We start from the raw sequence: 10,407 nt of genomic DNA on the forward strand, positions 1-10,407 counted from the left end.
ATCAGGGTTCAATGTCTCAACCATCCCTATTCCACCTTTGGAATATAACAATTTAGACTTTTAAATGCTCTATTTCTTCACTTTTGCTATTGTTGCTGCCACTGCTGTTATCTGAAAAGACCTTTCTCATCAAAATAAGATTGGCTGGGGAGAGAAAACAAAACAGATTCTAGCATAGCACGTTCATGACAAGATTAAGAAGTGATGAAATAAACAGAAAATAGCAACCTGAAATTAAGGAAGAAGTATTAAAAGCAAAAGATACATCAGCTCAGCATCTGATTCCTGTGGGAACTGTCATCTGTTGTGATGCTGTTCTTGGAAATTCAGTAGCAGCATTTATTATAGTAATAATTATAACAAGATTAAAAAGTGATGAAATAAACAAATAATAGCCTTCCAAGATTAAGGGAGAAATACAATCCTCCTATTAAATTAAAAGCAAAAGATCCATCAGCTCAGAATTTGATTTCACTGGGAATTGACAGTTTGTTGTGATGCTGTTCTTGGAAATTCTATAGCAGCATTCTTATAGTAATAAAATAAGCTGCTGTGCAATTTGCTGTCCCCACAGGAAAGGGTAATTGAATGGAAGGTACCATCTTCTTGTAGTTAGCTAGCTAGCTCGCTTGCTTAGGTGTTTATTTGGCTGAAACACATTTTTTCTGGTCCAATGCCGTGAATATGGACCCTTGCAATGTTTCAATAGAAATAAAAAAAGGTATATAAACCCTTCATGCTTGTCAACCCATGGGGTCGAATTGGCAGTTATGTGTGAAGGCATTCACCAATGTTAGTACAATACTGATGAATGGATGATAAAGAATAACTATTAGTAATATTAATACAAAAAATAATAATTTTCTGTTAGCAATTACAAGAAACAAGCAATTTACTGTGTTGTAAAAATAAAAAAAGGAATAGGAAGCATCCTGCCAAAGCTCCTTCACATCAGAAAACAAAATTGAAGGGAACCAAGAGCACCTGGGGCTTAAGGTGGATCAAAGAACATGCTGCAGTGACACAGGTGGGCATGTAGTCTTGCAGATTCTGATTTGTTACAATCTCATACCTGCTTCAACAAAATTGCTTAAAAAATACATACAACCTATGAAGATCTTGAGTTTTGAAAATGAATCAAAACTTTTACTTGTCATGGTATTCTTAATGTACTATCAAAATATAATGGCAGTAACTAACGTTATAGAAGCCTTGAATTCCAAAGAAGCTCTCATTCAGAAAAGTACGGTACAAAATGACTTTTATCAGGTAAGATATCTCATTCTTCTACGCTATTACATACATGGTTGTTAAAAATTAAGGGTTCATACCAGCTTGTCAACAGCACAGATATGCTAAACCTTCGCCATATGGGCTTCTGCTAATGAAGCATTGAGGTCTTCTCTAGATTGTGATCTGCGGCTTGAAAGAGTTGTCTGGCCCCTGTGAGGTGGCCAGAAGGATCCCATTCCGTTGCTAAACGGCATTTGACCTAAGCTACCAGAGGAATAACTATGAGAAACACCAAATGGGTGCAAAGAAGATTCCATAAGCTGAATGCTGCTGCCTCCAAATCCATATCCCATGCCAAAAGGATGATGCTCAGAGCCAGAAACTGTAGGACTAAGTGGCGTCTTTACCCTTCCATCACCTGAAAAGGAAAATTCAAAAAATTTTCATAAAAACCTTATTTTGGTCATAGCAATTGCAGGTACATACTACAATTACATATCTCATGCTTATTGCAAAATGAAAATAAAAGGACATGTCAACAGGCAGAGCACTTGGGAAGATACAGAAAAATTGCTTGTAAAAAAAAGAACATAGCAATGGAAGATTCATGCAGACGTGTCCAGCATCTTTGCATGCACAAAACTGACCAATGAGATAAATTTCTGATACTTCAGGGCAATTGTTGCAGGCAGAAATGGATACCTAGCTGGACTCTGTCTTGGCACGCTGGCAACCCCACTGCCTACATGGGTAGCTGGGAACCTGACAACCACCTAGTGCTCATATTGGCACCTTTACATACATGCCGCAACTTAAGCAGCCTCCACAATGGAACTGATGTCCAAACACCCCCTCTTCCCTTAATGCTAGCTTATTTCAATGCATAAGAAATGCCTAGAATGAATCTCAGTCACACATCACAGATCTGACTTGAAACAAACTCGACTTGACTTGAGAAACCAAATTGACTCAAAATGACTTCACTGGACTTCTACTGACTTGACTCCAACATAATAACTTAACTAGACTTAACATGACTCCAGACTCCCACTTGAGTCGAAAGGACCCTATCATAATTTAAGTTAATCTATGCCTTAATGTAATATATCATTATTATGTTCTCTTGATAAACTAAGTCAAGCTATAGATACACTGCTTTTCTTTGATAAATGCTGCCACACAATGGGAGTTTTAGTGAAGAGGAAGAATACATGTTGGTTGGTATATTAGTGAAGAGGAAGTACAATGGGTACAGATTTTAGACTCTTTAAACCATTTATGAAGGATCCATGTAACTGAAACTTAAGCAATCAACATAAAGATTCCACCAATATGGTTCCCATAAATAATTAATATGGTGAATAATATACACTCATCTGTTACCATATTTTAGCTCTACCATGTCCTGTACTTTTAATACTTGCCAATATTGTATGTTCATGAGTACAGTCTCCTATTCATTCCACACACCCATGTCCATGCTTTCCCTGCAGAGATGTTGATGAAGCTTGTACAGTTATTTGCTGATCAGTAGAGGCCATGAAATCTGCTCTGAATTAATGAACTTTCCTTTTGAGCTGATAGCAATGCTAAAATATTTGGAACATAAATGCCTAACATATTCTAAACTATATATATTCCTCTCACTTTCTAAATCTACTTTTGATCCCGCTAAAATTTTAAAACTGTATATAACACCTGGTATTCAACATCTAACTTTTGAAATTATAAACACAACTTTTTTTAAAGAAACCCAGTAATTTCTATAATAACCAGTTATACTCATTAACATCATCATCATAATCATCATCCAAGCATTTCCATATTAAAATGAAGACTTCTTTAGCATAAATGTAAGTCAGGAAGATGCAAACAATGATAAAATGAAGTTATATGACAAGTCATCTAAATGACATCAACCATCAAGAATCAGAGCCTCACTGTTAGTTAAGGTAACCTTGGGCAAGGATAGGCTTTGCCAGGAGACCTGAAGACTAGACATATACATTTCAATCATTATATATGAACCAAAATTGGTGAATTTATCATGACAACTTGCTTGGCGCATCAGAAAACAGTCCAGCAGTTTCAGAGAAGACAAACTCATAGATGGATAAATCAGATTTCCTTGATATAAGTGGACCTGATTCAAAAAATCCTCATCGCTGACTTTTATCCCATTCCTAAAACAGAAAATATGATTTTGCTCATATAACAAAAAGCAGAAGAAAGCCCTTCAACATGGAAGGTTAATGAGTTTATTTCATCTACCAACCTAGCTCCTACTTCATGCATACCACTGCTCATTCAAACAGGAAAATCAACATTGGCCAGTGGCCACAGCTCTTAATTAGCATTAAAAGAAAAAAAGATGGACAATAAAACTAAAAGTCGATCGCTTTTTTTCAAGGAAAAATTGTGTTATAACAGAAGATACAAAGAAAACTGAGGGCCTAAATGCATGAAGCAAATTTAGAACATGTTGGAGAAACCAAGCAGTTATCACAAAATGGAAGGTGAAATGCCGCAAGAAAAGCATACCTGAATTTATGGGACTCCATCGCTGGAAAAGGAAAGGAGATGATTTATTGAGAACCGAATTGGTTGCACTGCTATGCCTAAAAAGTGGGAGATATGATCTCCGGAGAAATCTTGGGGTCCATTTGCCAGCACATGATAGTGCACAAAGCAAGAGAATGATTGACACCAAAAGTAGGAGAAGAAGATAAGTTGGATTTATATCTGTGTGCAATATTCTATAGCTCTGAAGATCAATTCTGCTAGACAATGCTTGCCCAGCCTCTGACAATGCAACTCCCAGCGTCCAAGTAATACTACCAGAACCAATGACCACTTGGTTATCTTTGACCTGCAATCCCTCTCTTAACAGTGAGGCAATGTATGGTGCCCTAAAGCAATATTGTTCTATGAAAGGTTGCGGAGCAACACTGTTCTTTGCAACTTCCCATGTTTTTCCACAAAATTCCTTACCCAATTTTAGTACATCACCAAGAGTAGCCTTAGAAGTCAAGTTAAAAAACCGAAAGACCACAAAGAAACCAGACATGGCATAGAATTGTCCACGTGGACGAGGTAAATTATCACTGAGAGCACATGGTTTGAGTTTACAATCAACTCCAGAACTTGTACTAGACCATTCAGATAGATTGACTGCTATTCTTGCAAGTGCACTACATTCTTCCCAATTAGGAGCACCAAGAAGTTGAATAACCATTCCAGGATGCCCCGAATTGATTTTCCCTCCAATCACAGGACTTCCTTCTTGGTTAATTGTCGCACAATGGGAACAGGTATACTCCTCGTTGTACCCAGTCTGCAAGCATGGGTGCCTAAGCTCAATTTTTCCATTATTTAAGCCAGCAGCAGTAGTTCCTGAGAACCTTTTGAGAAGATAGCTTACAGATTTGTCAAATGCATCATTTAGTCCATAGCCAGATAGAGAATATGCACTTAAATAATGGCTAACAGCTCCAATTCTCAAAATTATGCTAGTCTCATCGTGCATTGGCTTCTCAGTCTCGAAAGTAACTTGCAATGATGAACCACCCAAATCAAGTGCACCAAACGTCTTTTTAGTTGGCGAGGAACCTAGCATACCCATATGATGATTAAGAGCTATCCATCCATAATAAGCTTCCTCCATGCCAGTTATAATCTTAACCCAATCTCTCTTACAATAAAATGATGAATTTTTCAAAATATTCCATGCCTTGTCCAGAAGCCATGCTGAATCAGAACTTGGTAGCCTACGAACCCCAGCAGTAGCATATAGAAAAGAGAGGCATTTTTGTGAGCACGCTTGGGTATCTGTTTCTCAGCCCACTGAAGAAGTGGCATTACTGCAGCCCTCAACCCACTTTCATTGTGGACAAGTTTATGAAAACCAGGCTCTGTTTCCATACGCTGATAAGCACGGCCACTCCCTGCACTGAATTTTCTTTGAGAACCTTCAGGTAATGATCTCAAGACAATAGGTAAATTTGAGTGGCCTTTATTTCGATTAATAGACCACTCATAGACATAAACTCGAGTGCCAGTGCTTCCACAGTCAAGTATGACATAATACTCCGATGTTTCATGTGACCAATAAGTACTAAAATATCTTGACCCTAGGTAAATGAATAAAAATAATAAGAGAATGGCAATAGCACCTACAGCTGCCCATATCCATTTCCTTCGTTTAGTTGGGGTTGCTGGAGGGGATTTCTCCTTTGAAAAGCTAGATCCAGCAGCACCCTCTCTTTGTAGAGCACGAAGAGGTTTTGCACGGGCATAACTTCCATCGGTTTCAAGGCCATGGTCACCCTCTTCAGGATTTAGTTTAGAGAATGTTGGCAATTCATGAAGAGATGAGGAAAGCCGCATGCTGGTTTTCTCTTGAGGCTGACTGAAGTCAAGTCTATGATACTGGCATGCTGGGACAAGAAATCACTTTAAGTGGCCACAAAATCAGGCAATATAGCAGACATAAAAGAATTGCTGCAGTCTTGTTAAATTGCAGTTGTCCGCAGCTTATTTTATTCACTAAAAGTTTGAAGTCCAGAACCTTGAATCTATATGTCTGAAAAAATAATGAATCAGAAAACTTGCATTAGAGAAATTATCAACATTTCCTCTATCATAATCAGTAAATACTACCAGCAATGGCAAAAAAATGACAAATGGCTAAAACAAAATTCAAATTCCTATTAGCATTCTCAACAGTAAATAAATGCTCTGTCAAACATTCAAAAGATTGCCGCTACATTCCATTGTGGTTCAATAGTACTCTACTAAAAAAGTTATTGCTCAGTACATAATAATGCAATCTGAACAGTGAAACCTTTATATTAAGCTGCATGCACCTGCAATTACCGAGATAACAAAATAAACAAGAATGGTGAGCCAATCATCACATATAATATTTGGACAAACATTGGATTACAAGCATAGAACAACAGAATGCATAAATCAAGTAACATCAATTTCACATGAAAACCTAATGTCCATATTTTAAGTATTCAAGCAATAATTTGAAAACTAACTGCACAGATAAAAGTTAGATGCCTCAAAGGTAATGGCATCTTAATGGAATATGGATGAGACACCAAGTAGGAGCATCAGGTGGCAGCTGGCTATTCCATGAACTCAACAGAGACATCATTTTCAACACAGAACAGGATAGTGGAAATGAGTTTCCATTATCTTTGGGTGCGAAGGCTAATTACAAGCATTGCCAATATGTAAATTCATCAACTAGCATGCAGAACCTCCTATTTGCAATTCAAAAATCAACAAAAGGCTGCTGGAACAAATCCAAGAAACTTCCTATGGCTAGCCAATTAACAAATATTATTAACTGCTTTCTATCCCCTTCATCGATCTTATCAACCTAACCTGCTGACATCAGCACTGTCAACAACCTAAATTTATGTAGCCATCATAGTTTGAGGCATATATATTATCTTCCAGACAAAACAAAAGATTCTCATTTCTTATTGAAGGGGTTAAATTGCCTAACTTGACACTGCCCTTGCCAGGCTAATTATTGGAAAATTGACACTGGATTGGCAGTTGGGAATAAGAGAAGTCATGAAGTTGGTATTTCTAAAAGACTGCCAGATTAGTAGAGAACTTCACTTATGCACATCCTCTTCATCCAAAATCCCTACTCCTAGATCTCATAAACCTTATTGAGTCAGAAACACGAAATCTACGCCTTTTTCTACTCCAGATTCAGCATGCCACTCTCAGTACATCAAATATATGTATCTTCATCACCAGTCTATCGCATTTATGAGCCCCAAATCTGTATTCCAGTGTGATGGCCAAATAGTGTCAACTTCAACCTTCGTCTTAGAAAAAGCAGCAAGCTATCCATTATTAAGTATCCAGCCCCTTTCATCTATTAATTCTCTTTCTAAATTATTTCTCAGTTTACTACTTTGTTGAAAACCCTCTTAAGGGTATCTACAACCATTACCTCCTACCAATATGATCAAGCCCCTCCTCATCAGCACATATTTGTGGAATCACATAATTATGTAGATTTAGCCCCATTCAGTTATTTTATTCTCTTTCTAATTACATCTTCAGTTTAATTCTTTGTTCACAAACCTTTTGAGAGTTTCTACCACAGTACCACAATTACCTCCCCCCAACAAGCCCCTCTCCTCAGCATACATATGTGGAATTGCACAATTATGGAGATTTAGGTGCCATGTGCATGAATGTATGTCAAATTATAGCCAGTCTAAGAGCATGCCATTTCCCTATCTTTGTTAATTACATCGATAAGCATCTACACTGCAGCAAGAGGGTTCATTTTGTCCAAAAATCACCCACCACCCATGTGATATTGCGCATCAGTAAAAAATGCATTTTTTAAATTCAACACAATATGATGTTAAGACATGGACCAACTGATGGCAACTGGCATAATATGAGTCAAATGCAGTAAACTTTCCTCCCTGTACCTATTCTTCTGGACCAACAGGTCACGGGACACAGCATCTTAAAGGTCTGCACTCCCACTTCTGAATGATCTAACACTAAGGGCAGCATAACCCATTTGCCACAAATTTCAATTCAACCATTTTTGTATCTCTTGACACTCACAAAACCCATTCATTCGATCAATCCCTGGAAAATATTCACTACAAAGCCTGGCCAGCTTTTGAATTATGAGTTTAACAGCTTTTAGGCAGTATCTTCGCCATTGGATAATCCATCACTACCACATAAGAATCCAACAATGCTTGCTTGGTCTCTCCATCCCATGATGTACATGTACTCTTTGATCTCTTTTCTCATAGACCTTTAATTGATCCAACGTATCCCAGAACTGCTAATGACACAAATCCTAGGGTATTCCTTTTCCCAAGCTAAGGATTACATTCACAAAGATAAGCAAGAAGGAGAAGAATAAGAATCCAATGACATACAAGTACTCTTTGATCTCTTTCCTCATAGGCCTTTAATTGATCCAATGTATGCCAGAACTGCTAATGAGACAAATCCTAGGGTATACCTTTTCTTGGTCTATCCATCCAATGATTTACATGTACTCTTTGATCTCTTTTCTCATAAACCTTCAATTGATCCAATGTATGCCAGAACTGCTAATGAGACAAATCCTAGGGTATTCCTTTTCTTGGTCTATCCATCCAATGATTTACATGTACTCTTGGATCTCTTTTTCATAAACCTTCAATTGATCCAATGTATCCCAGAACTGCAAATGACACAAATCCTCCAGTATTCCTTTTCCTGAGCTACGGATTACACTCGCAAAGATCAGCAAGAAGAATTATATTAGCAAAGATCAGCAACAAGAATTTTGGTCTATCCATCCAATGATATACATGAACTTTTTGCTCTCTTTTCTCATAGACCTTCAATTGATCCAATGTGTGGCAGAATTGCTACTGACACAAATCCTATGGTATTCCTTTTCCCGAGCTATGGATTACATTCACAATGATCAGCGAGCATGCCTTCTGACAGAAACACAGTTCACATCCAAATTTGATTACTTAAAAGGCTAGCTAATACTGTGCCCCAACCCACTGACCGCTAAATCCAAGAAACCTATTAAAAGACCTCATCTTTAGGTCTCTCAACCCTCCTATCAACGAAAAGGCTCATCCAAGTACCATTATTACACTGAAAAAACGAACAATCTCAGCATTACTCAAAAATAACAAGATCAAGCGCCGCCCATCATTAGCATCTCAACCTAAAATCACGGTAGAGAACTAAAAGGGAGTAATCTCTCGATCAAATCCTCAACCAAACAAAACGAGAGGCGCTTTCGATCAAATCTTGCACCCAAACAAAATATTCAAGGGAAAACAAGAGGAAACTAACAGTTTTTTATCAATCCTTGAAAAAAGTTAACGATTTTTCGGAAAGATCTCCCAGAAAAATCAAGAACGATGACTGACCTGTGGCTTTGGCTCAAACCGGGGCAGTGGAGGAGATGGCCGCCCGTGACGGTGGCTCAGGCGGCGGTGGCGGCGAAGGGGCGGTCGGCGACCGCCCGTCCTACTGGTAGAGAGAGAGAGATTGGTTGGGGATTGATCTGGGTAGGGGGGGAGAAGAAGAACAGAGAGATTTAGATCAAGAGTTGCTTTATAACGACCTGGTAGTGAAACCTAAAAGAGAACCTTCCGTTGTTGAATGCGGCCGTTCTAGGATCCATATTGTAAGGTTTTTTATTTCTTGTGATTTATTTTTTATTTTATTTAATTATATATTAGTTATTTTAACTTTTCTATAATCATTATTGTAATTTTTAAGTATTTTCCAGAATATGCCTTACACGCCCCAGTTTACTAATAAATTTAAAAAGATATATATCTTACGTAATGATAAGAGATCGGATCAAGTCTAGATGTAGATTGACCTCAGCTTGATTTAGAAATAGCCTTCAATTAAAATATAAATTCACATCTAACCTATTACTGAATGGGTGTAGGGTTTATTTTTTTATTCAACTGGTTTGTGCAGGTCCATTTTAAATCTTTGGGCTGAAATCAAATTTTTTGAGTTAATTTTGTTGAATGAAATCAAGTATTTTTGATTCTGATAAATTAAATCTAAATTTATATTGGATATCAGTTCTTGATTTTTAATTCATCTTATTGAACCAAACATTATGGTTGGAAAAAAAGATAAAAATCTTCTCTTACGATGGAAAGAGAAGAAAAATATGATCCTCACTTTTAAAAATACTTAAATTTATGGCATACGTAAAAGGCATATTTTTAATTATTTATGCTATCTTCATAAAAAGTACATTATATTTTATTTTGATAAATGCTAAGAAAGGCAAATAAAGTTAAAATAAATTAAAAGAGCATAAAAATATGGGTTCTTTTTTTTTTTTTTACAAAATCATTGAAGTTACAACTAGAAGTAATTTTTTATGGAATTAGAAAAAGAGCAAACCCAACTGAAATATGTTAGGTGGAATCAAATTGAGCCAAACGTCTAGCATCCAATAATTAGTGACTCTACCAAGTTGGCACCCTTCAAACATAAATATTTTAAATATTTCTATCATATGTTATGATACATTACTCCTCATGATGTTGAATCATACATGTTTAGGAGCCCTTTCATTTGTTCATATAATAAAAGAACATAGTTACTAAGCAGGCTACTTTTAAT

General features: G+C 37.0%; 1 pseudogene; it reads right to left on the reverse strand.

The window, feature by feature from the left end:
• Window positions 1-814: 814 nt before the first annotated feature.
• Window positions 815-9,411, reverse strand: LOC140854091 (probable apyrase 7; annotated as a pseudogene).
• Window positions 9,412-10,407: the final 996 nt, after the last annotated feature.

This window comes from Elaeis guineensis, chromosome 15, assembly GCF_000442705.2.
Source record: "Elaeis guineensis isolate ETL-2024a chromosome 15, EG11, whole genome shotgun sequence".
Lineage (NCBI taxonomy): Eukaryota > Viridiplantae > Streptophyta > Magnoliopsida > Arecales > Arecaceae > Elaeis > Elaeis guineensis.